Source organism: Girardinichthys multiradiatus, chromosome 21 (genome assembly GCF_021462225.1).
Source record: "Girardinichthys multiradiatus isolate DD_20200921_A chromosome 21, DD_fGirMul_XY1, whole genome shotgun sequence".
NCBI lineage: Eukaryota > Metazoa > Chordata > Actinopteri > Cyprinodontiformes > Goodeidae > Girardinichthys > Girardinichthys multiradiatus.
The window spans coordinates 6,054,240-6,075,477 of record NC_061813.1 but is presented as its reverse complement, the minus strand read 5'-3'; the positions used below and the strand labels follow the sequence as shown (position 1 = coordinate 6,075,477).

Genomic DNA, 21,238 nt, shown 5'->3' with positions numbered 1-21,238 from the left:
TATTTCAGAAATATAAATGATGATTGTTTATTTTCATCAATTTACAAAATGCTAAGTGAGCGAACCCAATCATACAGCTAAAGTCTTTAAGAACTATCTTCAGCGTAAAGAAGAACAAGACTTACTGGAAGTGATGGTATGGCCCCCACAGAGCCCTGATCTTAACATCATGGAGTGTGTCTGGGATTACATGAAGAGACAGAAGGATGTGAGAAAGCTTCCATCCACAGAAGATCTGTGTTTAGTTCTCCAAGATGTTTGGAACAACCTAGAAACTAGAAACTTGTAAAAACGAGCCGCTTCTGGTCCATACATGATAAGTGGAGACAGCAATGTCCTGCACAATGGTGAGATTTTCAATATAAAGCCAGGATAGATGTTAGCACTACACATATAATCTGAGCTGAAAGTCTCACTATACCATTCTTTAAAAAAACAATAATGCTGTACAAATTGTGTTGAAAACAGAGAAAATGCTTCAAATTCAAATAATACATCTAACTTTCTCACTCTTAATGTTGTAAATGGTTTTGAGTATTGTTTACACTTTTATATCCTGCTGGTGACAGGTTGCACAAAACATACGTCATCAATAGTGATGGGAACTCCAGCTCCTTTTAGAGATGCCATTAGTTTGGCTCAGCTCACTTAAGAGAGACAACTTTCAGCTCCCAAATCTTTGTTCCTTGAATAATTTGTATTGCCCACAATAGCGTAAATATACACTCAAAATAAATTATTATATTAAAATACAGTGAGACCAAGACACAAGAAAAAAGAGGCGCATTTTCTGCGTGAATACAGTGTTCCATAAAGCATACACCAACACCATTCTAAGCGCCACCATGAGCTGTGTTGCTCATGGTGTTGCAGCTCTGGCCACATCACTGCCAACTACAGGGGTTGGACAGTGAAACTGAAACACCTGGTATTAGACCACAATAATTTATTAGTATGGTGTAGGGCCTCCTTTTGTGGCCAATACAGTGTCAATTCGTCTTGGGAATGACATATACCAGTCCTGCACAGTGGTCAGAAGGATTTTAAGCCATTCTTCTTGCAGGATAGTGGCCAAGTCACTACATGATACTGGTGGAGGAAAATGTTTCCTGACTCACTCCTCCAAAATACCCCAAAGTGGCTCAATAATATTTAGATCTGGTGACTGTGCAGGCCATGGGAGATGTTCAACTTCACTTTCATGTTCATCAAACCAATCTTTCACTAGTCTTGCTGTGTGTATTGGTGCATTGTCATTCTGATACACAGCACCGCCTTCAGGATACAATATCTGAACCATTGGATGCACATGGTCCTCAAGAATGGTTCAGTAGTCCTTCGCAGTGACGCGCCCATCTAGCACAAGTATTGAGCCAAGGGAATGCCATGATATGGCAGCCCAAACCATCACTGATCCACCCCCATGCTCCACTCTGGGCATGCAACAGTCTGGGTGGTACGCTTCTTTGGGGCTTCTCCACACCGTAACTCTCCTGGATGTGGGGAAAACAGTAAAGGTGGACTCATCAGAGAACAATACATGTTTCACATTGTCCACAGCACAAGATTTGCGCTCCTTGCACCATTGAAACCGACGTTTGGCATTGGCATGAGTGACCAAAGTTTTGACTATAGCACCCAGCAGTGTATATTGGAGGCCCCAACGGACAGTTCTGGTGGAAACAGGAGAGTTGAGGTGCACATTTAATTCTGCCGTGATTTAGGCAGCCGTGGTTTCATGTTTTTTGGATACAATCCGGGTTGGCACCCGGAAAATCCCTTTCAGACAGCTTCCTCTTGCGTGCACAGTTAATCCTGTTGGATGTGGTTCGTCCTTCTTGGTGGTATGCTGACATTACCCTGGATACAGTGGCTCTTGATACATAAAGACTTGCTGTCTTGGTCACAGATGCGCCACCAAGACGTGCACCAACAATTTGTCCTCTTTTGAACTCTCGTATGTCACCCATAATGTTGTGTGCATTTCAATATTTTGAGCAAAACTGTGCTCTTACCCTGCTAATTGAACCTTCACACTCTGCTCTTACTGCTGCATTGTGCAATCAATGAAGACTGGCTACCAGCCTGGTCCAATTTAGCCATGAAACCTCCGACACTAAAAAGACAGGTGTTTCAGTTTCATTGTCCAACCCTTGTAGTTAGCCAGTGTGTGATACTGCCGACCCTTCAGCCCTCTGCTAGTGCAAACAAAGACTACACTTACATATTGACCAATCACATAGGGTTTGAAGAAAAAAAAGTGAGAGAGAGAGAGAGGCGAATAAAAAAACAAGAGGTCCAATCAGGAGGCGGCTCCTGTTGTTCACTTCAAAGAGCTGGCTCTAAGAGCTATTTCGTTCGTGGTAGACACATCCCCAGTCATCACTACATCACTCCCTTCACCTGCAAAGCCTGCTTACCAATGTGCAAGTCAGCTGGTTCAGGGCTCTGACTAAGTGACTCAAAGGAGGGCTACCCCCCGTAGAAGTCCTCTCACAAAACAGACACAGCAGAAAATGCCTTAATCCTTCCTGTTTTGTGAAAGAAGTTCATGGCTAAACAATAAAGATTTTCTTGAGAATTGGTTTACATAACTGACTGAAATACAAATAAATAAATAGGAACTGACACTAGGACATACCGTAATCTGTTAGTTTTCATTTCTGACCTTTGTCGACCAAATGTTTTGTGTTACAACTTAGTTAAACATGTTCATTTTGGTATTTACAGTTTCATGAGTAAGTGTCTATTCTTAGTGGAGTAATCAGCATATGGCAGAATCACCGAGCAGAAGCTTTTCAATGGCTGAATGCAAATGTCCACCCAACGCCACAGCTGAAGACCCACAAAGTCATAGAGCAGAAATCCATGTTCATTAAGATTGCCACTGTTGTTCAGTGGAGTAAGGATCCAGCATCTGTTTCCATGCGACTATTCTAACGTTACACCCTTAACAACTAATTGTGCTTGTTTTGGCTATTCAGAGGAGACATCTTTTGACGACGCTCACAGATGCAACACAATTCTTTTTTTTTTGCGGCAGTTGAAAGCAGCTTCATTTGTGCGTACTTTCATATACGTACGCTGCTGTGAAAAACAGATATTATCTGATGTTGTTTTTGTCACTCTTCATCATCATTGGGCAAATATTAATATCAGACAAGGATAGCCAGAGCAAATGCAAAAAAAAGTTTTTAAATGATGAAAAACTTAAGCAATTCAGACCAGTCCGGCCTGATGTGAAAATACAATTGACTACCAGTTATTGCAAATGCTTGATGGCGGTTGTTGGCATCAAGGGTGGCACAACTGATATTAGGTTTAGCAGGCAGTCTTTTCCAGACTTTGACTAGGTCTCTACAAAACCTTAATAATCTTTTTATAACCCGTTTAAAAGTGGACTTGCTGGTGTTCTGTGTCTCATTGCCCTGCTACATAAACCAAGGGCAGTGCACTTAAGTTTAACATTTAACATCTACTCATCTTGTAGGGAGTCGAATTTGTGGCTCCATCAGTTGTTGCAAGGTGTACCGGTTCCTGAAGAAGCAAACCAGCCCAAACCATCACACCACCAGCAATAGAATATTTTCTGAAATGACATGTTAGTTTTAGGCCAGATGTAATGCACACCCTACAGAAAGTTCCACCTTTACCTCATCGGTCCAAAAACATATTTTCCTCAAACTCTTGGGGATCATCAAGATGTTTTTTAACCAAATTTGAGACAGGCTTTAGTGTTCTTTTTGCTCAACAGTGGGTTTTACCCTAGCACTCTCCCATGGGTGTCTGTAGCTCTTTAGATGTTTTTATTAATTACTTTATGACCTCCTGGATGAGTTGTTATTTTAATGTTTATAGGCTAGCCACTTCTGAGAAGGTAAGTCACTGTTTCATGTATTCCACATATATTCCACATGTATTCCTGGTTAATGGCTCTCAATTCAATTCAATTCAATTCAATTCAATTCAATTCAATTCAATTCAGTTTATTTATATAGCGCCAATTCACAACACATGTCGTCTCAAGGTACTTCACAAAAGTCAGGTACATACATTCCAATTAATTCTAACCATTGGACAGTGCAGTCAGATTCAGTTATTTATTCAAATTGGATAAAAAGTTTTTCTGTCTAAGGAAACTCAGGAGATTGCATCGAGTCAGAGATTTGTAGCATGCACTCCTCCTGAATTAGCATGTAGCGACAGTGGACAGTCCCTGGCGTTGACTTTGCAGCAATCCCTCATACTGAGCATGCATGTAGCGACAGTGGAGAGGAAAAACTCCTTTTTAACAGGAACAAAACCTCCAGCAGAACCAGACTCAGTGTGAGCGGCCATCTGCCACGACCAACTGGGGGTTTGAGAGAACAGAGCAGAGACACAAGAGAACAAAGAACTGATCCAGGAGTCCTTTCTATGGGAAGGAAAAGTAAATGTTAATGGATGTAGCTCCTTTAGTCATTTCACATAGAAAGAATGAACAGATAAACTCTGAGCCAGTTTTCAAAGAGTCTGAAAGAGAGCCCATAGAGTTAGTCACAGTAAAAGCTCAGTCAATTGCGATGTCTATGAGAGAGAAAGGGTTAAATACTGAAAGACAGGGCCATGTGGGTCATCAGCAGAGGGTGAGCATTAAGTTGTTGCCAGCAGAAGCTTGGACGATGCCCCTCTCCAGAAAGGTGTCACTGATAGACACAGAGTCAGGCCATGTGTAGCTTCTAGGAAGAGAAAAGAGGGAGAATATTAAGTTAAAAACTGAAATAACAGCAAATAATGCAGAATTAGAGAGTAGTGTGAGAATGTAGTGAAGAGAGTGAAAGTGGTCATTATGTCCTCCAGCGTATAGCAGCATAACTACAGAGATAGCTCAGGATACCCTAAGCCACTCTAACTTAGCTTTATCAAAAAGGAAAGTTTTAAGCCTAGCCTTAAAAGTAGACAGTTTGTCCATCTAGAGCCCACTGATGGCCATTGTTATACTAAAAACCACAACCATTGGGATACCTCTCTCTGTCAGATTGACCATAACCATTGGAAAAGAGAGGGGGTCATACAGGTACCATAAATGGAGGGTGTGTTTGCACCTCAACCATAACTGAGCAAGTTTAGGCTAAACCTGACTCCCCCTTACTCCATCCAACAGGGTGGGAAGAAGACGGAGGTAAAAAAAAAGGAATATAGCTCAGGATAACCTAAAAGGAAGGTTTTAAGCCTAGCCTTAAAAGTAGACAGGGTGTCTGCCTCACGGAAAAAAACTGTGAGCTGGTTCCACAGGAGAGAAGCCTGATAACTAAAAGATCTGCCTCCCATTCTACTTCTAGAGACTCTAGGAACCACCAGTAAACCTGCAGTCTGAGAACGAAGTGCTCTGTTAGGAACGTATGGAACAATCAGATCTCTGATGTATGATGGAGCTAGATCATTAAGGGCTTTATATGTGAGGAGGAGAACTTTAAATTCTATTCTGGATTTAACAGGGAGCCAATGAAGGGAAGCTAAAGTAGGGGGAATATGATCTCTCCTTTTAATTTTCATCAGAACTCTTGCTGCAGCATTTTGAATCAGCTGCATTTTGTGGACGTCCTGATAGTAACGAATTACAATAGTCCAGCCTTGAAGTAACAAATGCATGGACTAGTTTTTCAGCGTCACTCCTGGACAGGATATTTCTAATTTTGGTAATGTTCCGGAGATGAAAGAAGGAAACCCTAAAAACCTGTTTAATATGGGATTTAAATGACATGTCCTGGTCAGAAATAACACCAAGTTTTTTTACTTTATTATCAGAGGTCAATTTAATGCCATCCAGGTTAAGTGATTGACTAAGCAGTTTCTTTTTTAAAGACTCCGGTCCAAAGACGATAACTTCTGTCTTGTCTGAATTTAGAAGCAGAATGTTTAAAGTCATCCAAGTTTTTATGTCTTCAAGACATGCTTGTAGTCTATCTAACTGGTTGGGCTCATCAGGATTCAGTAAAGCTGAGTGTCATCAGCGTAACAGTGAAAATTTATTCTATGCTGCCTGATAATTTTGCCTATTGGAAGCATATATATAGTAAAGAGAATTGGCCCAAGTACATAACCCTGTGGTATTCCACAATTAACCCTGGAGTTTAAAGATGATTTATCATTTACATGAACAAACTGGAATCTGTCAGACAGAAAAGATTTAAACCAGCCTAGCGCTGTTCCCCTGATCCCTACACCATATTTCAGCCTTTCTAAGAGAATATTGTGATTGACTTTATCAAATGCAGCACTGAGATCTAACAGGACAAGTACAGACACAAGTCCATTATCTGAGGCTAGAGAATATCATTGGTGACTTTCAGCAGAGCTGTTTCAGTGCTATGATGAGCTTTGAAGCCTGACTGAAACTCTTCAAACAGGTCATTGCTATGTAAATGCTCACACATTTGATTAGCAACTATTTTCTCAAAACTTTTAGATAAGAAAGGAAGATTGGATATAGGTCTGTAATTTTTCAAGTAATCTCGATCAAGCAAAGGTTTCTTAAGTAAAGGTTCAATTACAGCTAACTTAAAAGCCTGTGGTACATATCCATTTACTAAGGATAGGTTAATCATACCTAAAATGGGGCTGGTAATCAGAGGGAACACTTCCTTAAATAATTTGGTTGGGATTGGGTCTAACATACAAGTTGAAGGTTTAGATGAAGATAATATTTCTGATAACTCAGGAAGGTCTACAGGATTAAAACAGTCCAAACACAGATCAGGTTCTACAGTTACTTCCAATATTGTCTCACTTGCTGAGGATGAAGTAATCATCTTCGGGAGTATGTCAACGATTTTCTTTTTAATAGAATCAATTTTATTTTGGAAGAATCCCATAAAGTCATGACTGCTGAGAGCTAAGGGAATGGATGGCTCAACAGAGCTATGACTCTGAGTTTAGCAACTGTACTAAAGAGAAACCTAGGATTATTCTTGTTCTCTTCTATTAATGATGAGAAATAAGCTGTTCTAGCTTGGTGAAGTGTCTTTTTATACAGCAGTAGGCTATTTTTCCAGATTAAGTAGGAATCCTCTAGGTGTGTAGAGCGCCATTTTCTCTCCAATTTTCTAACATTGTGCTTTAAAGAATGCAGCTCTGAATTAAACCAGGGAGCTAGCCTCCTATGAATAATTACCTTCTTTTACAAGGGGTCTCCACTGTTTAATATATCACGCAATGATGAAGAAACACTATGAACAAAAGAATCAATTTGTGAACGGGCAGAAACAGAATTATTGCCCTCCACTGTGCTTTTCAATGATAATGAGGAAATTAAAAGTGGAACGGATTCTTTAAAGGTTGTTACAGCGTTGTCTGATAATGATCTACTATAATGAAATGTTCTTTCATGTGTGGAGTACTCGGTTAAATTAAACTCAAAGGTTATTAAAAAATGGTCAGACAGGACAGGGCTATGAGAAAATATTGTTATGTCTTTACACTCAATGCCATATGTCAGCACAAGGTCCAGAGAATGAAGACAAAGGTGGGTGGGTTTGTTAATGTTTTTGAGCAAAGCCAATTGAGTCTAAGATAGCATTAAAGGCTGTATTTAAGCACTTTCAGTGTTAACATGAATGTTAAAATCCCCCACTATAATAACCTTACCTTTATTTAACACTAAATCAGATAAAAGGTCTGAAAACTGATCTAAAAATTGAGAGTAAGGGCCTGGTGGACAGTACAAAACAACGAACAGAAGTGGTTTTAGTGCTTTGCATTTTGGATGAGGAAAAATAAGGATTAAATATTCAAAAGAGTTGTAGCTATTGATTGTTCTAGGACTAGTCAATAAATCGGACTGAAAGATGGTTGTTACTCTTCCTCCTCGCCCAGTATTTCGAGGAATGTGAAAATTTAAATAATTAGTAGGAGGTGACTCAATTATAGTAACATAATCCTCTTGCTGCAGCCAGGTTTCTGTGAGGCAAAATAAATCAATCTGATTTTCACAAATCAGGTCACTAACTAGCAAAGTCTTTGAAGAGAGACATCTTATGTTCACTAAGCCACATTTAATTGTTTAATTTTTCTTTTTAGTCTGAGTTGTGTTTATTTTTATTAGATTTTCCTGATTTCCTCGTTTGAGATTATATTTTAATCTATTCAATTTTGGCCGTGGGCGAGACACTGTCTTAATAGGGTAATGGGTGGGTAGCGGTACAGAAGCTGCAGAGAGGTGTGTTAAACTACGACCCTGCTTTCTGGTCTGAACCCTGGGTTGTCAGAGGTTTGGAGAACTAATAAATTCGGCCTGATTCCTAGAAAGAAGAGCTGCTCCATCCAAAGTGGGATGGATGCCGTCTCTCCGGATCAGACCAGGTTTTCCCCAAAATGTTCGCCAATTATCAATGTAGCCCACTATGGTTAACTGGAGTTCACATATTTTTTAGATCATAGCTCGTGAATGATTTCTTGATTCTACTTCTGACCTGGGTGACCTTCTGACCTCCTACAAGATGTGGCTTGTGAAATGGAGTTCGGTAAAAAAAAAAGAAACGTGGCTAGGTTGGGTTAAAAAGCTTTTTTCCATGAATTAAGAAACTTGTAATTTCTATCACTCATTAAAGCTGCATTTTTACTCCAGTTCTCTTTGTCTTTGACAAAAAGCAAGAACAGAAGAAATTTATAAAGAAGAGAACAATTTTTTGGGCAGAGTAGGTGAAATTTAATGCCTCGCTCATAAAACTCTTAAATTCAGCCATCATTCCCCAAACTTATGGTTTCATCCATATCTGATCACTCTGATGAGTCTGCCACCGGGAAGAGTATTAAGTTATCTGGTCAAATAAACCAACTTATCTCATCCTCCATCCTATCTTCAGTCTCTACTCTGTCTAGTCTGTTTTTATTTTCTCTGGGCTACTGTTCTGATTATTCAGCAGTGAGCTCTGAATTTATCCTCTCCCTTTAGATTATTCCACATATTGCTAGGTTTTGTCACTGTTGAAAATTCATTGTCTTTTTCCCTTCTTCTCCCTTGATGCTGGTGAAGAAGCTTTACTGTTACTGTATGAGCCAGTAAATGGCCTGGCCAGCTGTGATTAATACTTGTTTGCCCCCAATAATTAGATGAAGATTTTCAAAGCGGACTCCTCCAGTGCTTTTCAAAAGATTGATTACATTCATTGCTACTGTACCACCTTATTCCTATAGCTCTTCTTCAGGCTGATGCATTGTAAAACTTATTGTAACTGTTAAAAATGACTAAGGGTTCTTTGCCACAAACAAAGTAAAGCAATAAGATCTGCATGTTCTAACACAGGATTTCTCTAATATTCCACTGTGTAATTCCACTTCACTGTTTCCAAAGAATATCAATGTTAGCTTTGCCCTAATTATTATGTGCCCATGACGCTAAGAACATAGTTAAACATGGTGAATGCAAATTTGTCCCTCTATAAAAAAGAAAAATGTATGTGCCCCATATGGAGACTTATGGACAAATGTGAAAAACCCTATAGCTATGCCACCAATTAATAGAAACCGTTGAAAAATATAAAACAAATATTTGCACTTAAATGTAGTCTATATAATACCCATTAGTTAGAAATCCCTGCTAAAAAAGGCTGTTAATAGGCTGTTAACAATACATTTTAATTAGTCTTTGTAATAATAATACAGCAATTGCCAAAAGTTTTAGAAGTGACACAACTGTTGTGTTGTATCGCTTCAACTCTTCAAACACTGAGAAAAGCTAAAAAACATTTGCAGAATTTATGTATTGTGAATATAAGGATCCTAATCATGTGAAAATAAATTTAGGACACCCCATTAAATGTTCTGTTTTTCATCAAGAAATGTCCATTTCAATGTTTATTTCTTTAAAAAGTAAAGAGATTAAAAGGCACTTCGATGACATATAACAACCTTTCTTACCTAGTTTTTACTTAAACAAATTATATCAACCAAAGTGTGCATTTCAAGTGAGGAAAAACATAGGACATCCTATACTCTAATAGCTATGTTACCCTCTTTAGCTGGATGAACTTCAGTAAGATGCTTCTTGTAGCCATCTGCCAGTCTCTGACCTGAGTAAAGTTTGCTTCACTCCTGTGAGATATCTGAGAGTTGTATTGCATGTGCATCCCTTTTCAAGTTGCTCCACAGCGTCTCTATCAAATCAAGATCTGGGCTATGACTCAGCAAAGAGGTTTCTATTTTGTGATTCTCAGCCAGTCCTTGGTGGTTTTACTGGTAGTTTCTGGGTCATTGTCGTGTTGCAGGGTTCAGTTCTGCTTCAGATGTATGTTTTATTGTCTCACATTATCCTCAAGCTCCCTCCGGGCAGGTCCTACTACAGCAAAGCATCCCCAGACTATGATGTTTCCAGCTCTTTTCCTCACAGCTGGTATTAGGTTATTTTCCTGTATTGCTGTATTTCGATTACACTATGTCCTCTCTTTAATAATTCAGTTTTAAACTTATGTCCAAAGAATATTACTCCAGATATTTTAGTCTTTGTCTATACTATGTGTCAAACTGCTGTCTAGCTCAAATGTTTCCCTTTCTTGCACACCTCTCATAAAATTTATACTTGTCTAGTCTCTTTTTTATTGTACAAGTGTGAACTTTCATATAGTGGAAAAAATGGCTGCAAGATGACACTTTATGGTTTTTGGAGAATTCTTTTAGCATCTTGCGGTTTGCTTTCAGATTGAACTTGGCCAACTTCCAAGCAAGTTTACTCTAAAGCAAACTGTTTGTCCACCAACCTGTCCAGGGTTCTCCCTGCCTCGGAGGGAATCAGTCCACTCTGGGACAGTACAAGGATTAACTGAATATACAAAAACTCAGTGAGAACTGCTCAAAGGTTCTCAGTGGGGTTTAGAGCTGTTGTGGCCAAAGGTCCAAACATTTCAGTTGATCTTGGAGACAGTTATTATTTTGGCCTTGTAACGTCAAGCTGGACAATCCACAGATCCTTCCCAAGTTGTTCCTTTGCTTTTGCAATAAGTTGCTTTGTGATCCTTCGCTTTATTTATGACAAAGTTCTTGGACAGGAATGTGGATTGTATCGGGATGCTTCATCACTGTTGTGATGACAGAGAACTCATGGTAGCTCTGCCCTTTTCTTTTTCAAAATGGTTTTTCATTTTGTCAAAAACAAAATGAACATCAAAAGGAGGAATCGTCAGAGAAATTAACTTTGTGTCAGTTTTCTACAGCTCCTCCCTGTACTTCCTACAGACCTTCAGTTTGTCAGTGATCATTTTATTGGAGAGAGGTGGGTTCATTGCTACCCGTCCTTTTACAAGGCTATTGTCCCAAACGGTTACTGCAGATGCACTTAAATTAAACTGTTGCCAATGCTGAGCAAGCTCTGCACTTGTGGGATCATGATTATGTAGTACTATTCTTTGCGTGAGTCCATCTTGGAACTTGTTCCTCTTATAGATTCTGAAACCTACCTACCTTTCCTCAAGAGGGCAATGATTTCAAACATTTCTTCAGAGTGATTACTGTTGCCTCAAAGCTTTGAGGGATTCCCTTCTACATTCTATTAGCCATTTTCCACAAATATATTATAATATAATGTACTCATAATATGTTTATGAGTTTATGAGATTAAAAAATAAATCCCTATCCTTTCAAAAAACACAGTTTAATGATAATTGTTGTTTTTGTTTAGTGTTGCTACATTGAGCCAATGAGTAAAGGTTATAGATATATGTCTTCCTTGTGAAAGAATACCACCTCTAATATTTACTGTGTGACCTTTAAATAATTGTTTAAGACATCATGGACCTGAAGATGTCATTTATCTAAAAATAGGAATATTTAACTTGCTCTATGACTATTTTTTCTGCCAGAAAACAACTCAGCTAACAGGTTTCTACACTAATTAAAGAGATTCTTCAGGGTTTTTAAAGTGATATTCTGTTTTAAGGTTCTAAGTGGTTAAAATCTTACCCGCAGTAGACCTGTCGTAGTAGTCTTTTGTTTTTTTTGAGTTTGCACTAATCCAGATTAATTGGTTCCAGAAGCTGAAGCTAGTGCCTAGGCCAACATTGGCAAATACCAGTGCGAAATTCTATTGTCTTAAGACAACTCCAATTTCAAAAACTTCAGTTTTAGGCTAAGTCTTTAAAATTTTATCACTTTTGAGTTGGTGGTTATTTACAAGGAAGCAGAAGATTATTGACGTGGAACATGGAGGTAGAGTAAGGAGTCGCAATGCGATTTAGGGTTGAGTTGGACTTCAGCCTCAAAAACAACAAACTTCAGACTTGATTTAGAATCGTGCTCTATAGACTTGACTCCAACTAAAGTCTCAAAAACAATCTTTATTTCATGTATTCAGGGGTGAAAATAAGCCAGCAAGTGTAAATCGTTTGAGTATGTAATTCAAGTTGTCAACCCTGAGTTACCCTGGTATAAACAAATGATGGTTGTTGTGGTGGGGCTGCTGGGTGGGAAAGCTGGTAGCACTGTTGCCTTGCAGCAAGAAGGTTCTATATTCAACTTCTGGCCAGGGGTCTTTCTGCATGGAGTTTCCATGTCCTCCCACAGTCCAAAAACATAACTTTGAGGTTATTTTGGTCTCTCTACGTTGCCCTTAGGTGTGAGTGGGTGCATGCATGGTTGTTTGTCTTGTGTGTCTCTGTGTTGCCCTGTGATGGCCTGGCGACCTGTCCAGGGTGTACCCTACCTATCGCCCGTAGACCGCTGGAGATAGGCACCAGCTCCCCCGTGACCCTGAATGCAAAAAAATGGATGGATGGTTGCTTTAGTAGAATTATGCACAGAACACGTGGGTTCCCTCTAATGTTTCTCAATAATATTTATATTAAAAGTAGTTTATGGGAGCTTTCAAGTTTGTATGTTTTTATTTTATGCTGTTGAAGGATGTGTTTGATTTCTAGCCAAGGCTGCAGACTGTGGTGTTTTAGGATGTAACCAGCGAGATGTCTGTCAAACTGAGCTCTGTATGACAACTTCACTTACCTCTTGCTGCTCAGCTAACATCATTACAGATACCCTTTTGGTTCTTCACAAAAAAAAGCCCTTCTTTTTTGATTCATTTATAAATTTGACATTAACTGGTTTTAATTGTTCCTACAATTGTTCTTTGAACATAAATGCATGTTTACATTTGTGTGGCTTGTTCAGTTAGAAACTGCAGAGCCAACATGTTTTGAAAGCTCCAGATTTTCTCCTGCGTTAGCATTCAGACCTTAAAAAAAGAAGATCTATTTTTTGAATCATTAACAGCACACATTCCCTGTGTGCCAGTCCACATTTTACCCTCAGGGGGATTTGAATTCAATCCACCATCATTTCTCTGACTATCCACCTGTACTGTAATAGTGCAGCTCCATCCCAGCTTTAAATGCCAATCTTTTCCTTACAGGTCAGACGGTTCGGACTCATTCAGCCCTTCCCTGGGGAATGATAGCCTAGTGCTTCCTGCAGCAAAACACAGGAAGATATTACTTTCCACTGAATAGAAGTGAGAAGTTGAATAATCCCCAGGGCTGCAGAGCCAGAGATTATGAAGCAGCTAAATTATGCTGACATCTGTGATGCGGTGAGTCCTCGGTGCGGTGTGTCTGACTGAGATAAATGCCTCTCTGTGACTGCTCAAGCAGCCTTAGCAACCTCCCCGGAGTTTCAGAAAGGTGTTGCGGCCGAGGGCAACACGGCTCTATAACGACCGTGCTCGGGTTTGAAACTGGCGAGCAACAATAGGTAAATGGTCTGAGATGAAATTATTCTGAGGAGAGTGCAGATATTTCTTTTTCCGCATTGCTGCATTTGTAAACACTGAGGCACTTTCCAGATGGGGAGGAATGGGAGCGTGGCCGCTGGAGTGTCTTCTGTAGCAGCAGCAGCAGAGTGGCTCGTTCACAGCTTACTCCCCACCAGTGTGTCAGCTGTTGTTAGATCACAGCTCGGCCTCCATCGTTCCTGGCAGTGTTGTTCTCTCTAAAGCTCAGAGGTGACCCCAAATGAATGCGGGGAAAAGAGGAAAAGAAAACTGTCCCCCAAGCCAGATTTGTCTTTGCTCCCCTGAGGCCAGCCTGGTTCCCGCTTGAAAGAAAAACAAATATGGAGTAAGCTTGATTGCATAAGCACGCATACTGAATAGAAAAAAAGTAGGAAAAGAAAAAAGAGTTACTGACCTTGTTTCAGCAAACCATATTTTTTTAAAACCAGTTTAACGGCACATCTGAGGAAAGAACACCAGTGAGTCATCGTTTCAGTAGGTGGATAGCAGGAGCAGAAATGTTCATGGTTACATTACATGGTTATGTTGCTTGAGGACATCCACGCAATGTCAGTGTCTTCCATGGGTCCTTCCCAGCACATTATCAATGTCTGGAGTTCATGTAAACTTCTCTAACATCTGTTAGAGAGCAGCAGGGTGAAAACCTACTTCTTAGCATGACCAAAACCATATGGTGACCTGGGTGTCTTCAAAAATACAGACAGGAAATGTGGCATTTTTACAACAGTATAATTGTTTGATTCTGCTAAGGATTTAAGGAAAGCCTGAACCTTGTGATAGACCAACACAAAATAGCGTATTTTAAGCGTAATTGTAAGGAAAATAATACATCATTTTATTTTCCAAATTAAAAAGTGGTGGCAGCATTATACTTTGGGCATCCATTTCTTCAGCAGGTACATAAATACTTGAGAATGGGCTGGAACAACACTAAACATGCAGTAAGAGCTAATAGTGAGATGGCTTGGATCAAACCAAGTTCATGTTTTACCCACCTTGTTTAATAATTTAATTCGACAGGACCCTCTGACTCTGCATATAGTTTTATAAAAGGTTAAGCGCATATCATTCTGGTGAGAAACTTTGCTCACAGAAATGCAGGCTAATACTAACTTGTTTCCAATCATGATTGACAGGTTCTGGTTGATAGTTTAGGTCATAACGTTAGGTTTGCCGATTCAAATGATCTGGAACAATAAAACATACAATTTGAGTTCTCATCGTCATTCATAAATGAAGCCCTTTGCTCGACAGGTCGTCAGTATTAATTAAAAGTATTATGCTGTGCTGCAGTCAAGTCTCTCTCAGTTGGCTTTTGGACTAAGGTACAGCTGAGCTTCTGCTGTGGTCACAAACCACAGGCTGAGAGATAGCAGGAGAACAAAACTGGTTTTTACTGCTCTTTCACTGTGAACATCAGTGTAAAGACTCATCTAAGGGACACAAATATTTTTTGGAAAGCACCAGATTTGTTTAATCAAATACACAAATGATACTCCACATATTGTGTGTTGTACACTTGGATTCCACCTGCATCTTACCCATTGCTGGGAATTACTTCCTGACTTTAAGGAAGGCTCGTCTATTACATAAAATCCCAATAAAATACATTCAAGTTTGAGGTTCTAATGTGACAAAATGTTGTCAGTTTCAAGGGCCATGAATAATTTTGCAAGGTAGTGTATATGCCTGTTAGTCTGTAAAATGAATGAGCATTTATGTTAGGCAACTGTAGTATACTGCATTGGCACAAAGGTTTTGGCAGTGAAACAAATGTCCTGTTTTGCAAACTGTGCAACTTCCTTCTTTTGTGTGATAATTTATAGTGTTCTTAGATTATTGTGGAGAATGTTTAGATGCATAGTAAGAACTTTATAAGCATGAAAAATTAACAGAAACCAAGGTTAAAGTCTAGCTTAGATCACTCTGCCAATCTAAGCAGCACATTGATTCCAATGAAACGACAGATGTTCTTTAACTCATTGTGTTCTTGTTTTAGCAAAAGTTACCGCCACAAAAATTGTGCAGCCATCATCACTTTGCTTCACATGTAAGGAAACTGTTGCTAAGATTACTGTAGCTGTAAGGACAGTTTTCTGGATCATCAAGGTGTCCAGCTAACACCAGGACTGTCCTACAGGGGAGTGCACTAAAGCTTCCTAAACAATAACAGAGATGTCATGTTTAGTGTAATAATACTACACAATACACCATAATAAGAATATATATCAATGGCAGTAAAAAAGTCTTTAGAATGAGCATAACGACACTGAGATGCAATATGCAGAGCTACTAAAAAACCTTACTTAATCTCATACTTCACTATGCAGACTTTCTGTCTGCGCCGATGAAGATTCATTTACTTGGCATGCAGAATGCATAAACGTGGGCATACTAACCTACTTTCTGGTTAATCAGCTCATAAACATGTGAGCACCAAAGTCCTGAGGCAGTACAACTGTATCACACCTCTCATTCCAATACACACACACTAAACAAACTGCAGCATATCATAAGGGACAATCATAATTCATAGCCAGGAAAATACTTCAGATTACACAAAACGCACATCTTTTTCGCATTTAGAACTAACAGTTTCTTGGAGCACCAATATACATACATGGTAAGATCAGAGGCAGTGTGACAGCAGCAACACAAGAAAACTTCCATTCAGTCACATCGTAGAAATTAGTCCTTCAAAAAAAAAGTTGAAAGGCACCATGAGTCCTGTTTTAAACCATTAGTGAAGAATCCTGATGCATTCTCTGAGTGGAGTTGCAACCCACAATTCTAACCTTCATATTTGTGTCTGAACCTGGAGTGTTTTAATATACAATTATTTTATTCAGTTACTAGCAACCACTTAGTAACTGCAACATATAAATAATCATTAAACGGACAAGAAAAAAGTGTTTTCCTTTTGTTACTACTGATTATAAAACATGAATTGGCAACATATTCAGCTTTTTGCTTGATGGACTGAAAATGCTATTAGTGTCTCATCTGTCCAGATTGTTTCTTTCAATTGCTGCCTTTTAAAATCCATCCAAATGCAGTTTCTTGTTTTACTTTTATTCAATATATCCTTTCTCACTCTCTCTCTCGCTACCTATTCTGTCACACAGCTTAACGTTATGAAGTGAATATATTAAAGTGTGTTTCTGGTCAAACAATCTAATATCTGCTGAGGACCTTTGCGGCTCCCTCAGGGATAACCTTTCCTGCTTGGTTATCATTAATCAACGTCTTGGTCTTTAAAATGTAGTTTTGTAATTGTGAAGGTGTCTCCAGAAAATGCTGTTAATCATGCTTTAAGGGATGGGCTACATTTAAGCTCCAGTGACTCACACTATAGCCTCAACATTTCAAGTTTTTCCCCAGCTGATTAGTTGTCAGTTAGACTGAATTAGATATTGTCCCACCGGATCTGCATTGGGAGCACTTTTTACAGCATTCTAGAGCACACATCCATCTATCAATCCATTGTGTATAAATGCTTGTCCTTTCAGGCTCATGGGGAGGCTGGTGCTTATCTCCACCGGTGACACCGGACAGGTCACCATTCCATTACAGGGCATTCTAGAGCAGTGGCTGTCAAAGTTGGGGTTTGGACCTCACTGTGTGTCAGGAAACACTAATACTTTGCACTTGCTATGACCTTCAGTAATCAAATTAAAATTAAAAATAATTTTCTAATAGCATATTTTTGACAAAACTGTGACAAGAAAATGTAAACAATAGGTTAAAGTGGTGAAGATGGATCAGGTGGTAGGGGTTTGTCTTGTAACCGGTGGGTTGCTGAATTGAATCCCCACTCCCTCCTTCTCAGTTATTGTGTCTTACAGAAATATAATAACTTACTAAATTAAAACTGTTTGACTGTCACCTTTATGACAAAAGATTAACAAATCAACCCTTCCTGGTCTATATTGCTGCAGAAATTAGCAAAGACGACCCACAGTGCTAAAGGCATTCAATACATTCATGCAAAATTATTATTCTAAAAATTATTGTAATGCACAAACTTACCTTCCTTCAAGTCCTTTCTGTTGTAGAAAACTTCTTTTTTGAAGGAATCAAAACATTCCACATGGGATTGTTTGTAATATTTGTCAGAGCTCTGTGCATTGGGGAGAAAGTCTTATGTTGCAGTGACATATGCCATCAGTGACATATCGAGCACAGATAGGCTCTGTATATTGACCGACACCTTACTCCGCCAGTTACATCCAAAGAAATGGTGAGAGGATCCACAGGCTTGTAAAGCCATCTTTTAAGGAGATTACTTGCATTGCTTGTTGTGTTGACAGGGTTAACCCATTGAGACTTTTTGTCAGACTGGCTCACAACACTTGGTTACATTAGCATTAAAGAAGCGTCCATTAGCATTAAAGAAGCGTCCACCGCTTTCAAATTGTTTGTCAGGATGATGTATAAGATACAACTAATTCGCAAGCACTGTAAGAATTATCAGCTGCTAGCAATGCTAAAGTTAGCTTCTGCTTCTGTGTTTTCCATAGGCGCTAATCAAGAAGATAGAAAAACCAAAAATAAATTGGACTGTTAGCTCGTACTCGTCGTACTCGTGGTCTTCCGCTTATCGGGGACCGGCTCGCGGGGGCAGCAGACTCAGCAGAGACGCCCAGACGTCCCTCTCCCCAGACACCTCCTCCAGCTCCTCCGGGTGGAGCCCAAGGCGTTCCCAGGCCAGCCGAGAGACATAGTCCCTCCAGCGTGTCCTGGGCGTCCCCTGGGCCTCCCCCCGGTGGGACGTGCCTGGAACACCTCCCGAGGAAGGCGTCCAGGAGGCATCCAGTATAGATGCTCGAGCCACCTCAACTGGCTCCTCTCGATGTGGAGGAGCAGCAGCTCTATTCCGAGCCCCTCCCGGATGGCCGAGCTCCTCACCCTATCTCTAAGGGAGTGTCCGGCCACCCTACGGAGGAAGCTCATTTCAGCCGCTTGTATCCGGGATCTCGTTCTTTCGGTCATGACCCAAAGTTCATGGCCATAGGTGAGGGTAGGAACATCGACCGACTGGTAAATTGAGAGCTTTGCTTTTCGGCTCAGCTCTCTCTTCACCACAACGGACCGGCACAGAGCCCCCATTACTGCGGTAGCCGCACTGATCCGTCAAACCAGACCCCCTCCGGCCCTTGGCTGCGTCTAGAAATCCTGTCCATAAAATTATGAACAGGACCGGTGACAAAGGGCAGCCCTGCCGGAGTCCAACATGCACCGGGAACAGGTCCGACTTAGTGCCGGCAATGCGGACCAAACTCCTGCTCCGCTCGTACAGGGACCGAATGGCCCCTAATAAAGGGCCCCCTATTCCATACTCCTGGAGCACCCCCCACAGGGCATCACGAGGGTCACAGTCAAATGCCTTCTCCAGGTCCACAAAACACATGTGAACCGGTTGGGCAAACTCCCATGAACCCTCGAGCACCCTGTAGAGGGTGTAGAGCTGGTCCAGTGTTCCACGGCCGGGACGAAAACCACACTGCTCCTCCTGAAGCTGAGGTTCGACTATCGGCCGGACTCTCCTCTCCAATACCCTGGAGTAGGCCTTCCCAGGGAGGCTGATGAGTGTGATCCCCCTGTAGTTGGAACACACCCTCTGGTGGTCCCCCTTCTTATGAAGGCACCGCAGTCTGCCAGTCCAGAGGCACCCCGACCGCCACGCAATGTTGAAGAGGCGTGTCAACCATGACAGCCTAACAACATCCAGAGATTTGAGGTACTCAGGGCGGATCTCATCCACCACTGCGGAGCTTTTTAACCACCTCGGTGACTTCAGCCTTGGTGATGAAAGAGTCCAACCCCAAGTCCCCAGCCTTTGTTTCCACAAGGGAATGCGTGATGGCAGGATTGAGGAGATCCTCGAAGGACTCCTTCCACCGCCCAATAATGTCCTCAGTCGAGGTCAGCAGCCTCCCACCCCCACTATAAACAGTGTTGGCGAAGCACTGCTTCCCCTTCCTGAGGTGCCGGAGGGTTTGCCAGAGTTGCTTCGAAGCCAACCGGTAGTCCTTCTCCATGGCCTCACCGAACTCCTCCCAGGCCCGAGTTTTTGCATCTGCCACAGACTGGGCCACTGGACTGTTAGTTTTGCTAAAAATATTTCTAAAATCTCATCCTACTTTTGTGAATTCAGTGTTGTGTAACACCTCATCCCATGAGCTGTGGATGTGTTGTTACATCCTCAGTGGGTTTTGAAGCTGTTGTGTTTGTTCTTCAGTTATCTTACAGGCAAAATGTTTTTACAAAGACACAAGTCTCTGTCACTGTTATGTTGATGGTCAGAGGCTTATAAGTTTCAAAAATCTAGATATTATTTCTATCGTTTGTTGGCATTGAAGTATGAATTAACTGAAATTGACCTGACAAAGTGATTAAGAGTGATGAAGATCATGGGTATGATGAAAAGGGATCATAAGAAGGGAAAATGGATGAGGGGGATGAATATGTAGAAAGATAAAGTGAAGATCAATGGACGATTAAGGGGTGGCGAGAAGAGGCAGAGACCTTGCTTCAACCCTTTGGTGCATAGCAGTCTCTGTAGGGGACTCCTATTCAAAGCAATTTACTTCTGAATGCTATGGATTCTCTGATGTACATCCACTGGCTGATATGGATGGACTCTCCCAGTCCGAATGTCATGAGAAAGAACAGATGAAGAGCAGGAAATTAAGATTAACGCAAGTCTCTGTCATTTCAAGTTCCAGGTACATTTGTATATTGTGGACTTCAAAGCTTACTGACTGTGCCTTCCCTTTTTCCGTCAGGTGTTGTAAATCAGCCAAGCTCCCTTGTGGCATCTATACCATGGCCAAAAGTTGACATTTATTGGTTTATTGTTCTTACAGCCAGCTTTTATGGCTTGCAGCTGCCGAGACCCTTCTAACCTCTGATTCAACCTGAACTCTGCTGTTACTGACTCTTTCCCCAAGGCTCACTCATGTTAAATCTCAGTTTAATGTTCTCACATGCAAACTAAACTAATAACATGAAATTACATGATTTTAATTCTCAACAGACTCCAGTCATTTAAATGTTTAATTTTTCTTTTTTACACTTTTGGTTTTAAAACCAGTGTATTCTTGCTATATTGTATAGGGTATTTATTTAAAAACAGATAGTGTTGTCCAGATTAGTTTAAGATTATGTAACACTTTTGATTTTGCAAATTTTGTAGACTGTGAGTGCTATGTAGAATAGGGAAGCTAGATAGCTAGAGCATGGTCCAGAATAATCCTTCCGACTCCAGTGATGATTACAGTGACAACAGTGATGATGAGTGGCTGCCAAAAAACAGCAGACATATAGAAAAGAAGGATGAAGAAAATGCCGTCACTCAGGATGCAGATAGCCAGGATGATGAAGACCAGAATGTAGAGGGAGGTCAGCTTGGTGAGGGAGCAATGGAAGATGTAAAATTCCATTGCTCCAAGACAATTACTTTGATGGAAACGTGGATTGTTTTCT

At 40.5% G+C, this 21,238-nt stretch overlaps 1 protein-coding gene across 2 annotated transcripts in view; it reads left to right on the top strand.

Annotated features, from left to right (window-relative positions):
* Positions 1-21,238, top strand: part of vstm2a (V-set and transmembrane domain containing 2A) — a 149,153-nt gene that overhangs the window by 102,595 nt on the left and 25,320 nt on the right. The window lies entirely within an intron of this gene.